General features: G+C 45.6%; 1 long non-coding RNA gene across 1 annotated transcript; it reads left to right on the plus strand.

The window, feature by feature from the left end:
• Nucleotides 1-5,108: 5,108 nt before the first annotated feature.
• LOC120991529 lies at nt 5,109-24,981 on the plus strand. Its single transcript, XR_005776708.1, has 4 exons — nt 5,109-5,118; nt 10,341-10,468; nt 19,670-19,677; nt 24,972-24,981. It is a non-coding gene; the product is annotated as an uncharacterized LOC120991529 (long non-coding RNA).
• Nucleotides 24,982-25,870: the final 889 nt, after the last annotated feature.

A 25,870-nucleotide genomic window follows, 5' to 3' on the forward strand; every position in this document is an offset into this window, starting at 1 on the left:
TGGCAGGCCTGGGAGCCTTCACAGGGCCCCAGGTTGCCATAGCAACTGTTTGGGAGCCCCTTCCTCTAACTAATCTCTCAGATGCTGGGGTCACTACAGACCATGCCTCTAGGGGTAATTTAGCAGGATCAACGTTGTCTCCAATCCTGATCACTGCTGGCTGGTGTCGGCTGTATTACACAGCCAGCACCAGCCGCATATGGAGCAGGCTCAGTTTGTGAGCCCACTCTACACCCCCGTGACAGTTACACCAATGTGCATGAAGTTATTAAAACACACCCTAAAAAACACTTGTACAAAACAACACCATTTTAGAAGTTCAACTGAAATGGTTCAGACTGCAGACATTTTTACATGTCTTTTCATGGCGCCACAAAAACTGAAGCATAGAAGAGTGGGTCTCTCAGACTTAAGATAGAGGCAGTATCATCCTTGCTTTACCTTAACAATTCCACAAGACTTTGAGTTTGGTTACCTTACAATATTTGCCTCTTTAGGGGTCTTTCACACGAGCGGATGCCATGCAGGTAATCTGCTGCGTGAAAGAGTGCAAAGTCCCGTTCCGGACAGCAGAGACACGGAGCATTAACATGATTGATAATGCCCCGTTCCTCTCTGTGACCTTTTTACTACAAAATCACCATGAGATAAAGTTGTCACCGTGATTTTGTCGTAAAAAGGTAGCAGAGAGCAAAGAGCATTATCAATCATGTTAATGCTCCGTGTCTCTGCTGTCCGGAGCGGGGCTTGGCACTCTTTCATGCAGTGGATTCCACACACGGGATCCTCTCGTGTGAAAGTGCCCTCAGGGTCAGTTTTTGGCGAGTATTTTGATGCTTATTACACCTGTAAACTGCCTCTCATTCATTTCAATGGGAGTTAGCAGTTGCTTCTTTTTTACACGTGCAAAAAAGCAGCAACATGCCCTATCTTGGGCCAGAATCAGTGCTGATTTTCCAATTGTAATTAGTGGGAAGCAGAAAAATACACATTTAAAAATGCGACTAATTTTGAGGCAGAAAAATCTGCTTGGATTTAGCACTGATTTTTAACACGTATTTTAGAAATCAGCCATGTGAACTGGCCCTTAGGCCTCTTTCACAAATCATTGAGTCATAGTGTGCTGTCCATGTTCTCCAAGGACGACACATAGACCCATTAACTTTTTTTTATACTTGTTTACACATCAGTGATTTTCCACTGATCACGGGTCAGTGGAAAAACCACGGACATGCACCACTTTGGTCCATGATGCAGACCAAACATGTCCAGTGAAGTCTATGGGTCTAAAAACTACTGGCAGAAAAATCATCCTCGAGAGACCACATAATTTACAAATGGGGATGAAAATGGAAAGGTGTATATATTATAATGAAGGGTCTGGACTACACCCACTGGGATAGTACCCTGTAAACAACGTAGCTACAAATAGTTCCAGGAATAAATTGTAATAACTGTGTCCAGACCAGAGTATAAAAAACTAATACCAATATTCAAACTCAACCATTTGCAATTGTGGTCAGTGGTAGGCGCGACCCCTTTTGTGAATAAGAGTGCATTCGTTTCAAGAGGTGTGGCAGCTGAAGTGAGTTTACATAGTTTTATTTCACGCATATTTCTGTAATACAATGAATATCATTTAAGAAAAAAAGTAACAATACACAGTAGAATGCTAAATAGTGGGCTGGCTTTCTACCATTTCACACACAGTCCCTATAGATAGCCTGTTTCTTTGACCAGTGATTATTTTGGTCAGTGACTCCTTTTTTTCAAACAGTTATCAATAAACAATTTATTTCAATAATTTCTTTTCAGGCTAGTATTCACCAGTTTAATTAGACATCGTATCCATCTTTATTATTTTTTTCCTTATGGCTAAGTCACAAGTCAGTGTTTGGTCAGTGATTTCCATCAGTGATTGTAAGCCAAAACCAGGTGCGTCTCTAAACACAGAACAGGTGCAGATCTTTCCCTTATACCCAGTGGCGTTGCGAGGGGGGTGCGGCGGGTGCGGGCCGCACCGGGTGACACCAGTGATGGGGTGACACCAGTCTGATGGCGGCAGCGGCAGGGCACAGGGAGATGAGCGCTTCCATTGTGGAAGTGCTCATCTCCATAGTCATCTGTATCGCCGTCCTCAAGACAGCGATACAGATGGAAGCTGCGGCGGGGCAGGGGAAGGAGTACAGTGTGGGACACAGGCTGGAAGAGGCCTGCATCGCATCGCTGACATTGAGGTAAGTATAACTTTTATTTTTATATTTACAATACTTTTACTGGCACATGAGGGGGGCTCTTGTTACTGGCACATGATGGGGAGCTCTTATTACTGGCACATGATGGGGGGTGCTCCTATTACTGGCACATGATGGGGGGGTGCTGTTCTTACTGGCACATGATGGGGGGGTGCTTTTCTTACTGGCACATAATGGGGGGGCTCTTGTTCCTGCCACATGATTGCAAGGCATCTATGTGGGAACTATAGGGGCATCTACTGAGGCCACAAAGAAGGTGTATTTTATATGGGGTGCTCTGAACAGTAGCATTTTATACTGGGACACATTATAGTGGGTACTATGGGGAAGAGGGGAGAGGAGTACTATGGGGTCATCTACGGGGGGCACTAAGAAGGGGTATTTTATACTTGCAAATCATGGGGGACACTGAGGGCATCTACTGGGGCACTATATATGGGGCATTTTATGCTGGCACATTATGGGGGCACTATGGGGACATTAGCTCAACTGGGGGCATAACATGGGGGTATTTTTTGCACTGTCACATTATAAGGAGAATTATTTTTACTGGGGGGGGCATTATGGTGGGCTTTATTACTCCCCCATGGTATGAGCCCCCTAGTAGCAGAACCAGCCTGCTCTGTGACCCCATTGCCCCTTCTCCAAATCCTTATTATGAAATCTTTCTCATTAGGATAAAACACATCAGCTCCACCGAGCCCCCCAGCCAAAGTGCTGAAGTGGTGTCCGAGATCCCCAAGGGCCAAGCCAAGTAATTGTAAGTTTTCATGTGAAATATGTTTGTTATAAATATATAGCATACACTGTGCCACACAATATACAGTATACCTCTACACTGTGTAGTCTGTTCTATAAGCACCATTGTTTTGTGGTGGCGGATAGAAAATAATCTGGAAGTGCCCCTCCCGAGACCAGGCTCTGGATCCGCCACTGCCCGGTAAGCGATCTGACTTCTAGCACCCCCAACCCCAACTCCCCCCCCCATCGGCGATCTGTCTGTTAGCACCCCCAACCCCACCTGTCGGCGATCTGTCTGCTTAGCGCCCCCCCCCCCCCCCCCCAAGTCAGCGGTCTATTTACTATCCAACTTCCCCCGTTACCACTTGGGCCGGTCGGCAGGCTCAGTGAAGGACGTGAAGGGACGTCAGCGGTGCAGCGGCGGCAGGGTGGAGCTTGATGGACGTCCCCTACGTGACTCATCCGCACAGGTCAGAACACGATGACCACACGAAGAAGCGGTCACCAAAATAAATTGAACAGCATTTGGTGTCTCGGTCAGCCAGCCAGCAAAAGTGGGGTGCACCTGACCTAGATGATATGCTGCCAGCAGGGGGGAAAAGGGGTGCTGGGGCTGAGTTAACGGATGCCCCCCTACGGCAGTAGCACCCCCATAGCCCCCATATATGGCTAAAAAAATTATTTATTTTGGGGGGTGACACCAGCCCTAGCAACGCCACTGCTTATACCTCATATATGTATAGGCTCCAATACTGATTTTGGCTCACAATCACTGATGGAAATCACTGACCAAAACACTGACGTGTGAATGAGGCTTTAACCACCTCAGCCCCCAGTGCTTAAACACCCTGAAAGACCAGGCCACTTTTTACACTTCTGACCTACACTACTTTCACCGTTTATTGCTCGGTCATGCAACTTACCACCCAAATGAATTTTACCTCCTTTTCTTCTCACTAATAGAGCTTTCATTTGGTGGTATTTCATTGCTGCTGACATTTTTACTTTTTTTGTTATTAATCGAAATTTAACGATTTTTTTGCAAAAAAATGACATTTTTCACTTTCAGTTGTAAAATTTTGCAAAAAAAAACGACATCCATATAGAAATTTTGCTCTAAATTTATAGTTCTACATGTCTTTGATAAAAAAAAAATGTTTGGGTAAAAAAAAAATGGTTTGGGTAAAAGTTATAGCGTTTACAAACTATGGTACAAAAATGTGAATTTCCGCTTTTTGAAGCAGCTCTGACTTTCTGAGCACCTGTCATGTTTCCTGAGGTTCTACAATGCCCAGACAGTACAAACACCCCACAAATGACCCCATTTCTGAAAGTACACACCCTAAGGTATTCGCTGATGGGCATAGTGAGTTCATAGAACTTTTTATTTTTTGTCACAAGTTAGCGGAAAATGATGATTTTTTTTTTTTTTTTTTTTTCCTTACAAAGTCTCATATTCCACTAACTTGTGACAAAAAATAAAAACTTCTATGAACTCACTATGCCCATCAGCGAATACCTTGGGGTCTCTTCTTTCCAAAATGGGGTCACTTGTGGGGTAGTTATACTGCCCTGGCATTCTAGGGGCCCAAATGTGTGGTAAGGAGTTTGAAATCAAATTCTGTAAAAAATGACCTGTGAAATCCGAAAGGTGCTCTTTGGAATATGGGCCCCTTTGCCCACCTAGGCTGCAAAAAAGTGTCACACATCTGGTATCTCCGTACTCAGGAGAAGGTGGGGAATGTGTTTTGGGGTGTCATTTTATATATACCCATGCTGGGTGAGAGAAATATCTTGGCAAAAGACAACTTTTCCCATTTTTTTATACAAAGTTGTCATTTGACCAAGATATTTATCTCACCCAGCATGGGTATATGTAAAAAGACACCCCAAAACACATTCCTCAACTTCTCCTGAGTACGGGGATACCAGATGTGTGACACTTTTTTGCAGCCTAGGTGGGCAAAGGGGCCCATATTCCAAAGAGCACCTTTCGGATTTCACTCCTCATTTTTTCCTGAATTTGATTTCAAACTCCTTACCACACATTTGGGCCCCTAGAATACCAGGGCAGTATAACTACCCCACAAGTGACCCCATTTTGGAAAGAAGACACCCCAAGGTATTCCGTGAGGGGCATGGCGAGTTCCTAGAATTTTTTATTTTTTGTCACAAGTTAGTGGAAAATGATGATTTTTTTTTTTTTTTTTTTTTCATACAAAGTCTCATATTCCACAAACTTGTGACAAAAAATAAAAACTTCCATGAACTCACTATGCCCATCAGCGAATACGTTGGGGTCTCTTCTTTCCAAAATGGGGTCACTTGTGGGGTAGTTATACTGCCCTGGCATTCTAGGGGCCCAAATGTGTGGTAAGTAGGTAAATGACCTGTGAAATCCGAAAGGTGCTCTTTGGAATGTGGGCCCCTTTGCCCACCTAGGCTGCAAAAAAGTGTCACACATCTGGTATCTCTGTATTCAGGAGAAGTTGAGGAATGTGTTTTGGGGTGTCTTTTTACATATACCCATGCTGGGTGAGATAAATATCTTGGTCAAATGCCAACTTTGTATAAAAAAATGGGAAAAGTTGTCTTTTGCCAAGATATTTCTCTCACCCAGCATGGGTATATGTAAAATGACACCCCAAAACACATTCCCCAACTTCTCCCGATTACGGAGATACCAGATGTGTGACACTTTTTTGCAGCCTAGGTGGGCAAAGGGGCCCATATTCCAAAGAGCACCTTTCGGATTTCACAGGTCATTTTTTACAGAATTTGATTTCAAACTCCTTACCACACATTTGGGCCCCTAGAATGCCAGGGCAGTATAACTACCCCACAAGTGACCCCATTTTGGAAAGAAGAGACCCCAAGGTATTCGCTGATGGGCATAGTGAGTTCATGGAAGTTTTTATTTTTTGTCACAAGTTTGTGGAATATGAGACTTTGTATGAAAAAAAAAAAAAAAAAAAAAAATCATCATTTTCCACTAACTTGTGACAAAAAATAAAAAATTCTAGGAACTCGCCATGCCCCCCACGGAAAACCTTGGGGTGTCTTCTTTCCAAAATGGGGTCACTTGTGGGGTAGTTATACTGCCCTGGCATTTTCCAGGGGCCCTAATGTGTGGTAAGTAGGTAAATGACCTGTGAAATCCTAAAGGTGCTCTTTGGAATATGGGCCCCTTTGCCCACCTAGGCTGCAAAAAAGTGTCACACATGTGGTATCGCCGTATTCAGGAGAAGTTGGGGAATGTGTTTTGGGGTGTCATTTTACATATACCCATGCTGGGTGAGAGAAATATCTTGGCAAAAGACAACTTTTCCCATTATTTTATACAAAGTTGGCATTTGACCAAGATATTTCTCTCACCCAGCATGGGTATATGTAAAATGACACCCCAAAACACATTCCCCAACTTCTCCTGAGTACGGCGATACCAGATGTGTGACACTTTTTTGCAGCCTAGATGCGCAAAGGTGCCCAAATTCCTTTTAGGAGGGCATTTTTAGACATTTGGATACCAGACTTCTTCTCACGCTTTGGGGCCCCTAGAATGCCAGGGCAGTATAAATACCCCACATGTGACCCCATTTTGGAAAGAAGACACCCCAAGGTATTCAATGAGGGGCATGGCGAGTTCATAGAAATTTTTTTTTTTTGGCACAAGTTAGCGGAAATTGATATTTTTAATTTTTTTCTCACAAAGTCTCCCGTTCCGCTAACTTGGGACAAAAATTTCAATCTTTTATGGACTCAATATGCCCCTCACGGAATACCTGGGGGTGTCTTCTTTCCGAAATGGGGTCACATGTGGGGTATTTATACTGCCCTGGCATTCTAGGGGCCCTAAAGCGTGAGAAGAAGTCTGGAATATAAATGTCTAAAAAATTTTACGCATTTGGATTCCGTGAGGGGTATGGTGAGTTCATGTGAGATTTTATTTTTTGACACAAGTTAGTGGAATATGAGACTTTGTAAGAAAAAAAAAAAAAAATTCTGCTAACTTGGGCCAAAAAAATATCTGAATGGAGCCTTACAGAGGGGTGCTAAATGACAGGGGGGTGATAAATGACAGGGGGGTGATCAATGACAGGGGGGTGATCAATGACAGGGGGGTGATCAATGACAGGGGGGTAATCAATGACAGGGGGGTGATCAGGGAGTCTATATGGGGTGATAACCACAGTCATTGATCACGCCCGTGTAAGGCTTCATTCAGACGTCCGGATGCGTTTTGCGGATCCGATCCATCTATCAGTGCATCCGTAAAAATCATGCGGACATCTGAATGGAGCTTTACAGGGGGGTAATCAATGACAGGGGGGTGATCAATGACAGGGGGGTGATCAGGGAGTCTATATGGGGTGATCACCACAGTCATTGATCATGCCCCTGTAAGGCTTCATTCAGACGTCCGGATGCGTTTTGCGGATCGGATCCATCTATCAGTGCATCCGTAAAAATCATGCGGACATCTGAATGGAGCTTTACAGGGGGGTAATCAATGACAGGGGGGTGATCACCACAGTCATTGATCATGCCCCTGTAAGGCTTCATTCAGACGACCGGATGCGTTTTGCGGATCCGATCCATGTATCAGTGCATCCGTAAAAATCATGCGGACATCTGAATGGAGCTTTACAGGGGGGTGATCAGGGAGTCTATATGGGGTGATCACCACAGTCATTGATCATGCCCCTGTAAGGCTTCATTCAGACGTCCGGATGCGTTTTGCGGATCCGATCCATCTATCAGTGCATCCGTAAAAATCATGCGGACATCTGAATGGAGCTTTACAGGGGGGTAATCAATGACAGGGGGGTGATCAATGACAGGGGGGTGATCAGGGAGTCTATATGGGGTGATCACCACAGTCATTGATCATGCCCCTGTAAGGCTTCATTCAGACGTCCGGATGCGTTTTGCGGATCCGATCCATCTATCAGTGCATCCGTAAAAATCATGCGGACATCTGAATGGAGCTTTACAGGGGGGTAATCAATGACAGGGGGGTGATCACCACAGTCATTGATCATGCCCCTGTAAGGCTTCATTCAGACGACCGGATGCGTTTTGCGGATCCGATCCATGTATCAGTGCATCCGTAAAAATCATGCGGACATCTGAATGGAGCTTTACAGGGGGGTAATCAATGACAGGGGGGTAATCAATGACAGGGGGGTGATCAGGGAGTCTATATGGGGTGATCACCACAGTCATTGATCATGCCCCTGTAAGGCTTCATTCAGACGTCCGGATGCGTTTTGCGGATCCGATCCATCTATCAGTGGATCCGTAAAAATCATGCGGACGTCTGAATGGAGCTTTACAGGGGGTTGATCAATGACAGGGGGGTAATCAATGACAGGGGGGTGATCAGGGAGTCTATATGGGGTGATCAGGGGTGATTAGGGGTGATCAGGGGCTAATAAGGGGTTAATAAGTGATGGGGGGGGGGGTGTAGTGTAGTGTAGTGGTGCTTGGTGCTACTTTACTGAGCTACCTGTGTCCTCTGGTGGTCGATCCAAACAAAGGGGACCACCAGAGGACCAGGTAGCAGGTATATTAGACGCTGTTATCAAAACAGCGTCTAATATACCTGTTAGGGGTTAAAAAAAACACATCTCCAGCCTGCCAGCGAACGATCGCCGCTGGCAGGCTGGAGATCAACTCTCTTACCTTCCGTTCCTGTGAGCGCGCGCGCCTGTGTGCGCGCGTTCACAGGAAATCTCGCGTCTCGCGAGATGACGCGTATATGCGTGACTGTGCGCAGCGCTGCCACCTCCGGAACGCGATCCTGCGTTAGGCGGTCCGGAGGTGGTTAATCAATTAACATACTTACAAAATGCTTGAAGCTATTACTAGACCATGCTGTTTTTGGTTGAAGATAGCAGTGAACTATTGTATATCAATATCCCATACATTATTTCCAGTATATGTCATCCTGTAGGCAGGCCAACTTACTTAGAAATGTGTAAGTGTAGATTATGTAGTTCCCTTTGTTAACCAGAAGATGACACTGTTGCAAATAATGTAAAGAAAGTTTAAGAAAAAAAATACGTGATTTACAAATGTTGCAATATTTTACATCTACATTTTTTAAATTTGTTATTAATAAAGAATAAGAGCTTAGTGGTGAGCAAAACACTTGATAGGAAGAAACAGAACCTTTCATTGCCTCCTGGTTGGATACAGTCACCTTTTCGAAATAAAAAAAACTTTGTAAACAACCAATTCTAAGAGCTTTGTAAGGGCTTGTTCACATCAATGTTTTGTATTCCGTTATGGCTTTCCGTTATAAGATGGTTATAACAGAAAATAACGGAATCCATAAGATGGAAATCAAAACGGAAACCTTTAGAGGCATTCCGTTTTGATCTGTCATAATAGAAGTATATGGGCAAGTATAACAGATCCGTCTGGTTTCTGTTATGCTGGATGGAAAACAAAGTTCTGTCCGTGGTAGCGGAATCCATAATGGAATTCTGTTAGCCCAAAGTCAACATCTGAAGCCTCTGGTTAGAAGGATTCCCACTGGACAGTTTCTTCACATGGAATAAATATATATATTTTTTTTTAACAGTTTCTTTGTAAACATAAGAAAGTTATTGAGAGACGTTTTAAAAAAATCCTTGGAGCACAACAGAGGCCAATATCTCACTGCGCCTGCGCCGAATACTGAACGGGACGGCGCAGGTGCGAGATTTACACGGCAGACGCTGTCCTGGCCCTGTCAATCAGGACAGAAGGGCGTAGAAATGAGGTGGTCAAACGGAGCCTCTAGGAGCAGGTGCAACGCCCCCCCTGCTCCTAGAGGCTCATTTGCATATAATAAAAGTTAAAATTACACGAAAACGGGGACATACTTAAATAAAAGTAATGCAGAGTTAAATTCAGGTGACATTTTCACATCTATAATGTCAGCCTGTTTAATACCAAAAATGGGGGTGACAGAAACCCTTTAAGTGCTGGTCTGCGTTTTGGCAGCACCTGGCTGTCCTTAAATAGGCAGCTGGGCTCAGAAGCGAGGTCTCTGTGTTGGGATCTGGGAGCCTTGTATCTGGATGAAGGCTTGCTACCTGTTTGGCGTGAAAACAGGTTGGTGCTGCTATGGTCAAGGACTCTTTGAGGCAGAATTGCCGCATGGTGTGAATTAACACCAACACCACAAAGTGACTTTTTGTTTGATTATGACTGCTTGTTTTATCACTTGCCTAAAAGTGTGAATAAAACACTGAACTGTTTGATCCAAAGAACTTGTTGTTGCCTCTATACTGCATCCGCTAATCGTGTCTACCAGAGTGAAACCCCACAATTGGTGGAGAATGCGTGCATGAGCAGTGAGACAGAATGGGGGAAAGAATACATGAAATCACATTGTAGGATTTCGAATAAATTAATTGGTAAATTCCTTGGTAAAATAAGTATTTGGTCACCTACAAACAAGCAAGATGTCTGGCTCCTCTGTCCTCCACTCATTACCTGTATTAACCTCTTGGGGACACATGACGGACAATGCACAGGGGGGGGGGGGGGTCCTGTGATCAATTCAGACCTGCGATTTGCAGTGTTTCCGGGTGGTTCGGGCGGCAAGTGCAGTGGCTATCGGGTCCCCGTGCTGCTGTGACGGGGACCCTATAGCAGAGAAGGCAGCGCGATGCTTTCCTTAGGGAATGGGGCTGCCTTCCGGTGAAGAACCTGTGAGATCCAGCCCCCTGGATCTCACAGGCAGGAAGCTGTATGAGTAATACACACTGTATTACTCATACAGCCAATGCATTCCAATACAGAAGTATTGGAATGCATTGTAAAGGGGATCAGACCCCCAAAAGTTGAAGTCCCAAAGTGGGACAAAAAATAAAGTGAGAAAAATTGTTAAAAAAATAAAGTTTTCCCCCCCAAAAATTTAAAGTTTCAAGTAAAAAAAAAACAAAAATGTAATTTTTTCCAAATAAAGTAAAAAAAAAGGGAAAAAATAAAGTAATTAGGTATCGCCGCGTCCACATCGACTGGCTCTATAAACATATCACATGACCTAACCCCTCAGATGAACACCGTAAAAAATAAAAAATAAAAACTGTGCTAAATAAAAAAAAATTGTCACCTTACATCACTAAAAGTACAACAGCAAGCGATCAAAAAGGCGTATGCCCACCAAAATAGTACCAATCTGTCACCTCATCCTGCCAAAAATGAGCCCCTACCTAAGACAATCGCCAAAAAAAATGGCTCAGAATATGGAGACACTAAAACATCATTTTTTTTGTTTTAAAAAAGCTGTTATTGTGTAAAACGTAAGTAAATAAAAAAAGTATACATATTAGGTATTGCCGTGTCCGTAATAACTTGCTCTATAAAAATATCACATGACCTAACCCCTCAGGTGAACGTAAAAAAAAAAAAAACGGTGTAAAAAAAGCCACATCACAAAAAGTGTAATAGCAAGCGATCAAAAAGTCATATGCACCCCAAAATAGTGCCAATCAAACCATCATCTCATCCTACAAAATATGAGACCCTACCTAAGATAATCCCGAAAAACTGAAAAAACTATGACTCTCAGGATATGGAGACACTAAAACATGATTTTATGATATTATTGTGTAAAACTTACACAAAAAAAAAAAGTATACATATTAGGTATCGCTGCATCTGTAATAACCTGCTCTATAGAAATATCACATGAACTAACCTCTCAGGTGAATACTGTAAAAAAAAAAAAAAAAAAACGGTGTAAAAAAAGCCATTTTTTGCCACCTTACATCACAAAAAGTGTAATACCAAGCGATAAAAAAGTCATACGCACCCCAAAATATTGCCAATCCAACCGTCATCTCATCCCGAAAAAAATTAGCCCCTACAAAGACAGTCGCCCAAAAAGTAAATAAAACTATGGCTTTAAGAATGTGGAGACACTAAAAATAAAAATGTTATGTAAAACTGAAACAAACAACCAAAAAAAGTTGTCATATTTGGTATTGTCGCGTCCGTGACAACCTGCTCTATAAAAATACCACATGATCTAACCTGTCAGATGAATGTTGTAAATAACAAAAAATGAAAACGGTGCCAAAACAGCTATTTCTTGTTACCTTGCCTCACAAAAAGTGTAATATAGAGCAACCAAAAATCATATGTACCCTAAACTAATACCAACAAAGCTGCCACCCTATCCTGTAGTTTCTAAAATGGGGTAACTTTTTTGGAGTTTCTACTCTAGGGGTGCATCAGGGGGGCTTCAAATGGGACATGGTTTCAAAAAACCAGTCCAGCAAAATCTGCCTTCCAAAAACCGTATGGCATTCCTTTCCTTCTGCACCCTGCCGTGTGCCCGTACAGCAGTTTACGACCACATATGGGGCGTTTCTGTAAACTACAGAATCAGGGCCATAAATATTGAGTTTTGTTTGGCTGTTAACCCTTGCTTTGTAACTGGAAAAAAAATATTAAAATGGAAAATCTGCCAAAAAAGTGCAATTTTGAAATGTTATCTCTATTTTCCATTAATTCTTGTGGAACACCTAAGGGTTAACAAAGTTTGTAAAAACTGTTTTGACTACCTTGAGGGGTGTAGTTTCTAGAATGGGGTCATTTTTGGGTGGTTTCTATTAAGTAAGCCTCACAAAGTGACTTCAGACCTGAACTGGTCCTTAAAAAGTGGGTTTTTGAAAATTTCAGAAAAATTTCAAGATTTGCTTCTAAACTTCTAAGCCTTGTAACATCCCCAAAAAATAAAATGTCATTCCCAAAATGATCCAAACCTGAAGTAGACATATGGGGAATGTAAAGTAATAACTATTTTTGTAGGTATTACTATGTATTATAGAAGTGGAGAAATTGAAACTTGTAAATGTGCATTTTTTGGTAAATTTGGTATTTTTTTTATAAATAAAAATGATTTTTTTTTTTACACCATTTTACCAGTGTCATGAAGTACAATACGTGACGAGATAACAATCTCAGAATGGCCTGGATAAGTCAAAGCGTTTTTAAGTTATCACCACATAAAGTGACACTGGTCAGATTTGCAAAAATTGGCCTGGTCCTTCAAGGGCTTCTGTCAGCCCACTAAACCGTTTTTTTTTTTTTGTTCAATAATAATCCCTACACTGCGATCTCTGCATACATAAGTAAAATAATAATTTTCGTTCAGTAGAATTTGATAAAACGCTATTTTTATAATATGTAAATTACCTTGCTACCAGCAAGTAGGGCGGCTACTTGCTGGTAGCAGCCGCATCCTCCGAGCCTAATGACGCCCCCTCCGCATTGTGATTGACAGGGCCAGGGAACGGAATTGTTCTCTGCTGGCCCTGCCTGTTTTCATTCAATATCTGGTGCCTGCGCCGGGGCCGTACCTATCTTCAATCTGCGCAGGCGCACTGAGAGGCGGCCACTCACTCGGCCGCTCGCTCCTCAATGCGCCTGCACCGGGTGTAGATGTGACGTCATCGGCGCAGGCGCATTGAGGATGGAGCGGCCGAGTGAGTGGCCGCCTCTCAGTGCGCCTGCGCAGATTGAAGATTGGTACGGCCGCGGTGCAGGCGCCAGATATTGAAGTAGCCGTCCTACTTGCTGGTAGCAAGGTAATTTACATATTATAAAAATAGCGTTTTATCAAATTCTACTGAACGTAAATTATTATTTTACTTATGTATGCAGAGATCGCAGTGTAGGGATTATTATTAAACAAAAAAAAAAAAAAAACGGTTTAGTGGGCTGACAGAAGCCCTTTAAGGTAAAAATGAGCCCAGTCCTTAAGGAGTTAATGGCACCTGTTTGAACTTGTTATCAGTATAAAAGACACCTGTCCACAACCTAAAACAGTCACACTCCAAACTCCACTATGGCCAAGACCAAAGAGCTGTCGAAGGAGACCAGAAACAAAATTGTAGACCTGCACCAGGATGGGAAGACTGAATCTGCAATGGGCAAGCAGCTTGGTGTGAAGAAATCAACTTATTAAAAAATGGAAGACATACAAGACCACTGATAATCTCCCTCGATCTGGGGCTCCACGCGAGATCTCACCCTGTGGGGTCAAAATGATCACAAGAACGGTGAGCAAAAATCCCAGAACCACACGAGAGCTGGGACCAAAATAACAAAGGCTACCATCAGTAACACACTATCCCGCCAGGGACTCAAATCCTGCAGTGCCAGACATGTCCCCCTGCTTAAGCCAGTACATGTCCAGGCCCGTCTGAAGTTTGCTAGAGAGCATTTGGATGATCCAGAAGAGAATTGGGAGAATGTCATATGGTCAGATGAAACCAAAGTAGAACTTTTTGGTAAAAACTCAACTCTTCGTGTTTGGAGGTGTCACGGCGGACAGTATCTCAGATATACAGACAACCAAATAAACAAGTGTCTAGGCGAGATGCTGGGGAATGGTCACCTCCTAGCATATCCCTGACTTCTGTCCCTACGCTGCTAAGCCCACATTCAGACCTAGATGGTAGGAATAATGTGTCCTCGTGCCTGGACTGCAAACACCCTAGAATCCCTGAGATGGTGAAAGGGGAGAAGGGGCAGAAGACACACAAACAGCCTAGACCGCAAATAACAAAAACAGAAACCAAACTTATCTGAGCTGGAACAGACAATCCTTCCTTCCTTGAATCCAAGGCCAGACTGAATTCTATAACCCACGCGGCCCTCTGGGAGAGAAGGCAATTTAAGCCAATGACCCCACCCAGAGCACCTGAAGGAAGGCGGATCCAGCATGATTCCAAAACAAAGCAAAACAAATGGTTAGACACGTGCTGCCAATCTGACAGACCTCCGCACACCGTCCGAGCAGGGCATGACAGGAGGAGAAAGAATGCTGAGTTGCATCCAAAGAACACCATACCTACTGTGAAGCATGGGGGTGGGTAGGTGGAAACCTACCTGGTGATGTACAAGAAAGTGGCCATCAGGGAAAAGCTACCACGTGACCAGTGGGCTGAGGTCGTCGCTCCGTTCCTGGTATCCGATTCCCAGCGGGCTTATTTAGACTTGCCGGACGATCAAGCGGCCGATTACCAGAAAGTCAAGGATGAGATTCTGGCAAGACTGGGGGTGAATGTGATGGTCCGGGCCCAGCGGGTGCATCAGTGGAGGTTCAACACGGCTGAGCCTGCAAGACCCCAGTATTATAACTTACTTCCCCTCTTGCAAAAATGGCTACAGCCTGACATGCTGAGTTCCACTGCTATGCTGGATCGTATGTTAGCCGATATGTTCTGGAGGGCTTTGCCATACCCTCTCCAGCACTGGACCGGTCAGTTGTCTCCTGGAAAACCCTGGAAATCTCCACCCAGATTTGAGCCAATAAAACCCGCCCGGGATGTACCCATGGCAGACCTGGCTCCGATAGTTTGCTGGCGGTGTCAGGAGCCCGGCCATGTAAGGGCTGACTGTCCCCATCGGGTTGAGCCCATGGACATTAACTATGGCTACCGTCAGTCGCTATATGTCAGGAGGCTGTGTGCAACAGGTACCCCAGAGTCTCTATATCATTTGTGCCAGGTGGAAGTGGGAGACACTCCGGCGAAGGCTCTGCTGGACTCAGGGAGTCTGGTGACCCTAGTAAGGGCTACCCTGGTCCTGTCCCCTGAGTATACTGGCTGGAAAGTCGGGGTGATGTGCATCCACGGAGACTTAAAAGACTACCCCACCGCGCTGGTGTCTCTAACTATGGTGGCCGGTAGATGGACTCACGAGGTGGCTGTCGCCACAAATGTACATTATGAACTCATAATAGGGAGAGACTTCCTGGCACTGTGGCCTGCTATGAGAGTGACTGATACCCATGAGACAGGGGTAACCCTAGCAGAGTGGCCCAGCTCAGGGGGGAGACCAGAACCCTGGGAACCTGAGACCGAAGGGCCAGCGGTAGGGGTGACCGCCACTTCGGTGGAAGAGGGGGAGACAACCCCTCTAAGTGTGATGGTGGGAGACGTGGAGAACCGTGCCGCCGGGTCCTGAATTGGCAGACGTCAATGTCTCCGGGGGTAATTTTGGTACCGCCCCAACGTCGGGACCCAACCCTATCCCGCGCCTGGGAAAATGTGTTAATAGTAGACGGAGTGAGCCTACTGAACAGTTGGTGGTCCCCAAGGCTTATCGCAAGCTTGTGTTAGATCTAGCCCACCAACACGTTCTCAAGGGTCACCTGGGGCTGCAGAAAACTAAGAATCGTATTCTACAGCAGTTTCACTGGCCCAGCATATTCAAAAAAGTGGAAGAGTTTTGTAAGTCTTGCCCGACTTGCCAGATAACTAGCCACATTTCCGTAGTCTCCTAGTACCTCTCCCGATTATTGAAGTACTGTTTGACCTAATAGCTATGGACCTCATATGCCCAGTACCGAAGTCCGCCAGAGGGCATCAACACATCTTAGTCATTCTAGACTACGCCACTCGGTACCCGGAGGCCGTGCCACTGCTACATACCTCGGCCAAACTCATAGCTAAGGAATTAATGGAGATGTTTTTCCGAGTAGGACTACCTAAAGAGGTTCTGACCGACCAACAGCTACGGACGTCCGTTTACCATCCGCAAACGGACAGTATGGTAGAAAGGTTTAACCAAACATTAAAAAATATGTTGAAAAGGGTGGTGGCTAAAGATGGGAAGGACTGGGACCTCCTTCTGCCCTATCTCATGTTCACAGTGCGAGAGGTACCCCAGGCCTCTGGATTCTCGCCCTTCGAACTGCTATATGGCAGACACCCTCGTGGTTTCTTGTACGTGGCCAAAGAGGCATGGGAACAACAACCCACTTCACATAAAAGTGTCATTGAGTATGTTACCCAGATGCAAGATCGGATAGAGACAGTGTTGCCTTTTGTTAGGGAGCATATGGAGGCAGCTCAGCGAGCTCAGAGTCTGGTCTATAATCGGCAGGCTCGGGTCCGGATCTTTAACCCGGGTGATCGGGTTTTGGTTCTGGTGCCAACCGTGGACAGTAAGTTCATGGTTAGGTGGCAGGGGCCCTACGAGGTACTCGAGAAAATTGGAGATGTAAACTACAAGGTACACCAGCCAGGGCGGCGAAAGCCAGAGCAGGTTTACCATGTGAATTTACTCAAACCGTGGAAGCATAGGGAAACCTGTACAGAAGAGTAGGAGAAGAGGTACCGGCCTCTCTGAGGCCAGGGAGTTCGTTAGTCGGAACACGGATTTGTTCTTGGACCTCCCTGGACGCACTTCCATAATCCAGCATGACATTGTCACTGAGCCTCAGGCAAAAGTCTGATTAAAACCATACCGAGTCAAGCCATATCGGAGGAGGTGCAGCTAATGTTGCAGCTAGACATAACTGAGGAGTCAAAAAGTGAGTGGGCCCGTCCTATAGTATTGATACCCAAGCCGGACGGGACTTTGAGGTTTTGTAACGACTTTCGAAAACTTAACAAGGTTTCCAAATTCGATGCGTATCCCATGCCACAGGTGGATGAGCTCATCGAGAGGTTAGGACAAGCCCGGTATTTTTCTGTTTTGGACCTCACAAAAGGGTACAGGGTACTGGGTACTGGCAGGTGCCCTTAACGGAGGCTGCCAAAGAGAAAACTGCCTTCATCATGCCTCAGGGGCTGTATCAATATAAGGTCTTACAGTCGTGGCCAAAAGTTTTGAGAATGACATAAATATTGGAAATTGGAAAAGTTGCTGCTTAAGTTTTTATAATAGCAATTTGCATATACTCCAGAATGTTATGAAGAGTGATCAGATGAATTGCATAGTCCTTCTTTGCCATGAAAATTAACTTAATCCCCAAAAAACCTTTCCACTGCATTTCATTGCTGTCATTAAAGGACCTGCTGAGATCATTTCAGTAATCGTCTTGTTAACTCAGGTGAGAATGTTGACGAGCACAAGGCTGGAGATCATTATGTCAGGCTGATTGGGTTAAAATGGCAGACTTGACATGTTAAAAGGAGGGAGATGCTTGAAATCATTGTTCTTCCATTGTTAACCATGGTGACCTGCAAAGAAACGAGTGCAGCTATCATTGCGTTGCATAAAAATGGCTTCACAGGCAAGGATATTGTGGCTACTAAGATTGCACCTCAATCAACAATTTATAGGATCATCAAGAACTTCAAGGAAAGAGGTTCAATTCTTGTTAAGAAGGCTTCAGGGCGTCCAAGAAAGTCCAGCAAGCGCCAGGATCGTCTCCTAAAGAGGATTCAGCTACGGGATCGGAGTGCCACCAGTGCAGAGCTTGCTCAGGAATGGCAGCAGGCAGGTGTGAGCGCATCTGCACGCACAGTGAGGCAAAGACTTTTGGAAGATGGCCTGGTGTCAAGAAGGGCAGCAAAGAAGCCACTTCTCTCCAAAAAAAACATCAGGGACAGATTGATCTTCTGCAGAAAGTATGGTGAATGGACTGCTGAGGACTGGGGCAAAGTCATATTCTCCGATGAAGCCTCTTTCCGATTGTTTGGGGCATCTGGAAAAAGGCTTGTCCGGAGAAGAAAAGGTGAGCGCTACCATCAGTCCTGTGTCATGCCAACAGTAAAGCATCCTAAAACCATTCATGTGTGGGGTTGCTTCTCATCCAAGGGAGTGGGCTCACTCACAATTTTGCCCAAAAACACAGCCATGAATAAAGAATGGTGTGCTGTTCCTTTCATATTGAATTTCTGCACTGTATTATTATTTCTTGTTTTACCTATGTTGTTTAAATCTATTGTTCTCTGCTGCCATCTGCTGGCCGGAATTTGTATGCTGCACGCTTCGTTCGTTGTCTATAAAGTTTTATGTCTGGGCGTGGTTTTAGCAGCCTTGGGCCTGGTCACTTCCTGTAGCCTTTTTCAGTGCTGCATTCCTTTGTGACTGGAGACACACACCTCGGCTTGTGAAGGCATCAGTTTTTGACCAGCAGTTGCCTCAGCAGTTAGCCTCAGAAAAGACATCCACACCACAGCATCTACTGTATTCCTGTATTACACCACTGTATGTCACTGCTCTGGATCAAATAAACCCCCGTTTGATTGCATCCTCATGTCTACGTCTGGATCCATCTAACCTGAGCATCTGCCGGTCCGGTCTGCTCCACTGCTTGGATACGAAGGTAGGCCAGTCACAAAGTCATTATCAGTTACACCTTCAATCGCCTTCATGTGGGGACAGAACAGTCAAAAACTGCCTTAAAGCCTTATACCCCAGTCAATACCCGTCTGAATGTCCAATGCCCGGCTACAGGTTCCCTCAGAGCCCAGGGCCACACTCAGGAACCTCCCCTGCAACAGGCCCACTCCCAGCAAATCTGCCCGGCAACAGTGCACGTCCCATAAGCCCAAGGGGAAGCACGGCGTGTCCGCAGTAGATATACTCTCGCCTGGAAGTCCTCCACTACTCGCCAAGCCACTTTCTACATCCTATATTAACCCTTGCTCGCACGATATAAGGACTGTTCACACACGCGGGGCCTCCCTCAAACCAAAACCCTGCTATCCACTTAAAACACCTTGGGAAACTCATCGGGGTGCCTCATCTGAGCCGCACAGCAATTTTCAGCCCCCAATTCAAAAGTTCATTTTCTTAAAGAGACAGCGCACCTTAAAAAAAAATGGCCGAAAAGGACCTCGTACAGTTCCCCAGTGATGAAACAAAACAAATGCTACCTGATACTGATCATTATGAAGAGCTCGAGGTAGAAACCACACTTCCAGCAGACCAAGTCACGCGACCAACGCGCTCTCTCAAACCAACTATAAAGATCACAGAAAATTATCACACCAGGAAAGATGAGCTATGTGACAACCTGGAAGAGCTATGGGAACGAGTTTCCTCCCTCATATCAGGATTTAAGTCCTCCTCAGGCGATGCCACCAGTTTACAAGTTGCCGTCGGGCGGCTGAACGCAGCCCATGAAAGATACAAGAGACTGTCCACAAGGTATATAACCTTTCTAAAAGACTCTAATATTGAAGAAGCCCCGTCAGAATTGTGCAAGGCAGAATCAATAGACAGACAAAGAGACGCCATGGTGCTGGATGCTAAAGATAAAGTGGAACTCCGTATCTCTCATTTGCAAGAAACTAGATCACACAGATCGCATTCATCCAAACATTCCTCGCGGTCCTACAGATCATCATGCTCTAGAAGCTCCACCCTGAGCGACAGATTACTAGAGGCCCGCATAAATGCAGAGCAATCCAAAGTGAGGCGTTCCTTCACCGAAAAAGAAGTCCTTGCGAGGGCTGAAGCAGAAGCCAAGAGGGCAGAAGCGGAGGCAGAAGCCAAGAGGGCAGAAGCGGAGGCAGAAGCCAAGAGGGCAGAAGCGGAGGCAGAAGCCAAGAGGGCAGAAGCCAAGAGGGCAGAAGCGGAGGCAAAAGCCAAGAGGGCAGAAGCAGAAGCGGAGGCAAAAGCCAAGAGGGCAGAAGCAGAAGCTCGAATAAAGATCCTTGAATCAGAGAGGGAAGAGGAAATCGCATTAGCAAGAGTAAGACTACTTGAGCAAGCATTGAGCCAAGGCCCTGATTCAGTCTGCTTACCACCAGAGGAGATAGACGATCCAGCTGATCGCACCAGCGACTACGTACTGAAACAGTTACCTGCACCACCCCCAGTGTGCAGTACTGTCCAAGCCAACAACACTGAAACCTCCAAGTCAGCTCTACCTGCAGTGCCAGTGACACCCACAGCACCTGAGCAATCCAATAACAGTCGCCCAGACGCACCCTCTCAAGGACAGTTATTACAGCAAGATGGCTACCAGGTGTTTCCTGGCCTACCTCCACAGCTCAAGCAGCAGTCATCAGAATCTACAGAGGCTAGACCACAGCTCAACCCTGCAGCAACATCATTCTACCCGGAAGCATCTCACCCTTTCACGCCACGCAGCCTATACGCCCCAGGGGCATCACAAGTTGTCATGGCAACAAGCAGTGAGAAATCAGATATGTCTGAGTTTGCCAGGTTTATGGTGAGCAGAGAGCTAATTAACACCAGTCTCTCAAAATTTGATGACCGTGCGGAGAGCTATAGAGCCTGGAAGGCAACCTTCATAGCCGCCATCGCCAACCTCAACCTAACTGCAGAGCAGGAGCTCGACCTCTTGATCAACTGGCTGGGCCCAGGCTCCACAAATCGCATCAAGAGCCTTAGAACTGTCTATGTGGGACAAGCAGAAGCAGGTCTCGCTGCAGCCTGGCAGAGACTCGAACGCACCTTTGGCAGCGCAGAAGCAATAGAGAAGGCACTATTCAGGAGACTGCAGAACGTCCCCAAGATCAGTCTCAAGGATGTCCATAAGCTTCAGGATTTAAGTGATTTGCTCATGGAACTGGAGCTTGCCAAAAGAGACCCTCGTCTGTCCGGGCTGTGCTACCTGGATACAGCCCATGGGGTGAACCCAATTGTCGTGAAGTTACCATACAGCCTGCAAGAGAAGTGGGCGGCATCAGTCTCAAGGTACAAAAGAGTGCATGACGTCACCTTTCCCCCATTTATTCATTTCTGTAGATTCATCGATGAACAGTCCCAGATGAGGAATGACCCCAGCCTCGACTTCCTGGAGTTCAATACTACAGCCTCAGTGACACCATCATCAAGGTATGAAAGTATTGTACATAAACACAGAGACTTTAAGAGCAGCGTGAATGTTAGAAAGACTAACCTACCATCATCTGCAGTACCCACTGGTAGACAGTACACTACCTCATCAGGAGACAAGGCCTTCAATCGTGAATGTCCCATTCATAAAAAACCACACTCACTGAACAAATGCAGAGGATTTAGATCCAAAACAATACAGGAGCGCAGGAAAGTCCTGACCGAGCTTGGGGTATGTTTCAAGTGCTGCGCTTCATTGGAGCACATGGCTAAGGACTGTAAATCCATTATCAAGTGTGAGGAGTGTCATAGTGAAAGACATGCCTCAGCTATGCACCCAACTCCACTCACAAGGGATTCACCTGCTGCTGTCACCACCAGTCCTGCTCCAAGTCATGGCGGGGAGCCCCAGAACCACGCTAACACAGCCACTGCTGTTTCCTGCTCATGCTCGGACGTATGTGGGGAGGGCCAGAGTGAGAAATGTTGTGCCCGCATATGCCTAATCAAGGTCTACCCGGAGGGGCTACCAGAAAAGGCAGTAAAAATGTATGCCATCATTGACGACCAAAGCAACCGCTCCCTAGCAGGACCTAAATTCTTTGAAGCCTTTGGAATAAAGGGACCGTCAGAACCCTACATCTTAAACACCTGCTCGGGTCGCATAGAGACTAGCGGCAGGAGGGCACAAGGATTCATCGCTTGTTCCGTCAGTGGAAATACAGAAATACCTCTACCGACGCTGATCGAATGCGATCAAATACCCAACCATAGGGATGAAATTCCTACCCCGGAAGCTGCATTTCACCATCCACACCTAAGGCACCTAGCCAACGTTATCCCACCTATGGACAACAACGCCGAGATTCTACTCCTGCTTGGCAGAGACAATCTAAGGGTACACAAGGTGCGTCAACAGTGTAATGGTCCCGACTATGCACCATATGCCCAGAGACTGGACTTGGGATGGGTAGTCATAGGAAATGTATGCTTGGATCAACCAAAAATCCGCTCATTCAAAACGTATGTGCGTGGAGATGGACGCACGACTTGCATTAAGCCTTGCCCTCATCACTATGAGGTGAAAGAGAAGCCTCCAGACCTCATACAACCACCTGACGACATTCCTCCCTTTGCTGACAACTTGGGAAGATTAGTCTTTCACACAAGCGAGGACGATGATAAAGTAGCTTTGTCAGTAGAGGACAGAGAATTTATCAAGATAATGGACAATGAGTTCCTTAAAGACGAAACCAATCACTGGGTTTCTCCATTACCCTTCCGAGCTACCAGGGTGAGACTCCCGAACAATAGGGAACAAGCTCTGTCTAGATTTAACTCTCTTCAGCGTACCATGAACAGTAAGCCTGAGATGAGAGAACACATCGTTGCCTTTATCGACAAAATATTCCGCAACAACCATGCAGAACCAGCTCCATCCTTAAAGAAGAATGACGAGTGCTGGTACTTGCCTTCATTTGGAGTGTATCACCCACGGAAACCTAATCAAATTAGGGTCGTTTTCGACTCAAGTGCCAAACATCAAGGTGTATCTCTTAATGATGTCCTTCTCACAGGTCCTAATCTGACGAATAACCTAGTTAGAGTGCTGATGAGGTTCAGAAAAGAGCTCGTTGCCATCACCGCCGACATTGAACAGATGTTCCACTGTTTCGTAGTCAGGGAGGACCACCGGAATTTCCTCAGGTTTCTGTGGTACAAGAATAACGACACCAACGCAGAGATGGCAGAATATCGTATGAGGGTACACGTATTTGGAAACAGCCCTTCACCTGCCGTGGCAACTTACGGCCTTCGGCGCACTGCATTAGAGGGAGAATCCGAGTACGGTAAAGACGCCAGAGACTTTGTAGAAAAGGACTTCTACGTAGACGATGGACTCAAATCACTACCCACTGAAGAAGCGGCTATCGATCTGCTCAAAAGGACTCAAAGTATGTTGTACCAAGCTAAACTTAGACTACACAAAATTGCTTCAAACAGCCTGGCCGTTATGAGGGCCTTCGAATCAGGCGATCATGCACCAGGATTCAAGGACATTAACTTGGGACTGGACAGTCCACCTGTGCAGAGGAGCTTGGGCCTCAGATGGGATCTCTCGGCTGACTCCTTCGGTTTTCAGATAAGTTGTGCAGACAAGCCATTCACAAAGCGAGGCGTCCTATCAGTGGTAAACAGCCTATTTGATCCGCTGGGATTTGTAGCGCCCATCACCATACAAGGTAAATCTCTACTGAGACAGTTTTCTGAAACAGTCAAGGATTGGGATACCCCACTTCCCTCCGAGAAAGAGCAAAAATGGGAAGCCTGGAAGCGATCTTTGTGTGCCTTGGATGAGATCCACATCCCGAGATGCTATATTAAAACCTCACTTTCCTCTAGCATAAAGAAAGAACTCCACGTGTTCTCGGATGCCTCCACGGAGGCCATCGCAGCGGTTGCCTATCTGAAGGTGACAGAACCCAACAACCAAAATCCCGTTGGATTCGTCTTTCGTCCAGAGTTTCTGCTCGGAGAGGCGGACGAATGTGTACAGGAAGTTTTCAGCATTCAGGATCCGGATAATGATCCAGAAATCCGCGCTGAAGTTAGTGCATTAGTCACTGGAACAAAGCAAACCGCCAGCTTCAGTTGTCAGCGCTTTGAACGTTTCTCCAGTTGGATGAGACCCATCGAGAACGTCCCTGATGGGTGAACAGGACTGTATCTAGTTTCGCAGATCTTCTCCATTCCAAGTTGGAAAACAGGACTAATCTATGTTTGCATTCTAACATGTTCTTTTTACAGGTTGTTTATATTTTATGGACATTCGTCATAGTGAAATCCCCAAAGTGAATTTCAGACGGGGAGTGTGCTGTTCCTTTCATATTGAATTTCTGCACTGTATTATTATTTCTTGTTTTACCTATGTTGTTTAAATCTATTGTTCTCTGCTGCCATCTGCTGGCCGGAATTTGTATGCTGCACGCTTCGTTCGTTGTCTATAAAGTTTTATGTCTGGGCGTGGTTTTAGCAGCCTTGGGCCTGGTCACTTCCTGTAGCCTTTTTCAGTGCTGCATTCCTTTGTGACTGGAGACACACACCTCGGCTTGTGAAGGCATCAGTTTTTGACCAGCAGTTGCCTCAGCAGTTAGCCTCAGAAAAGACATCCACACCACAGCATCTACTGTATTCCTGTATTACACCACTGTATGTCACTGCTCTGGATCAAATAAACCCCCGTTTGATTGCATCCTCATGTCTACGTCTGGATCCATCTAACCTGAGCATCTGCCGGTCCGGTCTGCTCCACTGCTTGGATACGAAGGTAGGCCAGTCACAAAGTCATTATCAGTTACACCTTCAATCGCCTTCATGTGGGGACAGAACAAATGGTACCAAAACACCCTCCAACAGCAACTTCTTCCAACAATCCAACAACAGTTTGGTGAAGAACAATGCATTTTCCAGCACGATGGAGCACCGTGCCATAAAGCAAAAGTTTTAACTAAGTGGCTCGGGGACCAAAACGTTGACATTTTGGGTCCATGGCCTGGAAACTCCCCAGATCTTAATCCCATTGAGAACTTGTGGTCAATCCTCAAGAGGCGGGTGGACAAACAAAAACCCACTAATTCTGACAAACTCCAAGAAGTGATTATGAAAGAATGGGTTGCTATCAGTCAGGAATCGGCCCAGAAGTTGATTGAGAGCATGCCCAGTCGAATTGCAGAGGTCCTGAAAAAGAAGGGCCAACACTGCAAATACTGACTCTTTGCATAAATGTCATGTAATTGTCGATAAAAGCCTTTGAAACGTATGAAGTGCGTGTAATTATATTTCACTACATCACAGAAACAACTGAAACAAAGATCTAAAAGCAGTTTAGCAGCAAACTTTGTGAAAACGAATATTTATGTCATTCTCAAAACTTTTGGCCACGACTGTACTCTTTGGTCTGCATGGCGCCCGCGCCACTTTTCAGCGACTAATGGACATCGTGCTTCGTCCACATAGTCGGTACGCTTCGGCTTACCTGGACGATATTGTCATCCACAGTACCGACTGGGAAAGAAACCTTCCCAAAGTGCAGGCTGTAGTGGACTCCCTTCATAAAGCTGGCCTAACCGCTAACCCCAAAAAATGTGCGATAGGGTTAGAAGAGACTAAGTACCTGGGGTATGTCATTGGGCGTGGAGTCATCAAACCCCAAGTGAACAAAATAGAGGCAATACGGAATTGGCCCCGACCTGTCACCACTAGGCAAATAAAGTCATTCCTGGGAATGGTGGGCTATTACATGAGGTTTGTTCCCA

This window comes from Bufo bufo, chromosome 2 (assembly GCF_905171765.1).
Source record: "Bufo bufo chromosome 2, aBufBuf1.1, whole genome shotgun sequence".
Lineage (NCBI taxonomy): Eukaryota > Metazoa > Chordata > Amphibia > Anura > Bufonidae > Bufo > Bufo bufo.